Genomic DNA, 843 nt, shown 5'->3' on the forward strand with positions numbered 1-843 from the left:
AGATATATGGGACCATATCCTATTTTGGAGCGGATTGGAGCAGTTGCTTACCGACTAGATTTATCAGGAGAGTTATCAGATTTTCATGACGTGTTTCATGTTTCCGTTTTGAGGAAAGTAGTGAGAGAGCCAGAGCTCATTTTGCAGCAACCACCTAGAAACCTTGGCAAAGGGTTACGTGGGTTGTGCCAGCCAGTAGAGATATTGGATCGCCAAGTGAAAGCAGATCGTGGAATGATGACCATGTTGATCAAGGTTCGTTGGGAGAGAGACGGAATTCAGGAGGATACCTGGAAGTCCGAGCCCCAAATGAGGATTGATTATCCAGAGCTGTTTCGGGGTGTCATTGGAGAGTTTGGTGATGTGAATTCGGGGTCGAATTCCTTGTTAGTGGGGGAGAATTGTAATGACCCACCACTCCCACCATCTCTACTTCTTTCTCCAACCCTACCACTTCCACCTTCTCTTCCACCATCTCCACCTTCTTCCCCACCATCTACAACTTCTATAAAACTTAAGAAAGAGAGAGAGAGAGATAGAGAGAGAGAGAGAGATAGATAGAGAGAGAGAGAGAGAAGAAGAAGAAGAAGAAGAGAGAAAGCTCACCTGAGCTCGTCGCCAGAGCCACCACACGCCAGGACGTCGTCAAGCTCGTCACCACCATCATCCGCAACCAAAGGTAATCGAAAACGCATTCCTTAAGCTCAGTTTCGTTTCCGTTTAGTAAATCGCCCATACCTTCCTAACCATTGATCATCTCGTGCATTCAAGACCAGCATTGTGTTCCTCTCGTCGAGACGAAGCCGTAGACACCAACCACGCCTCAATCGGAGCCCGAACGAA

The sequence above is a fragment of the Brassica oleracea genome, chromosome C2 (genome assembly GCF_000695525.1).
Source record: "Brassica oleracea var. oleracea cultivar TO1000 chromosome C2, BOL, whole genome shotgun sequence".
NCBI classification, from domain to species: domain Eukaryota; kingdom Viridiplantae; phylum Streptophyta; class Magnoliopsida; order Brassicales; family Brassicaceae; genus Brassica; species Brassica oleracea.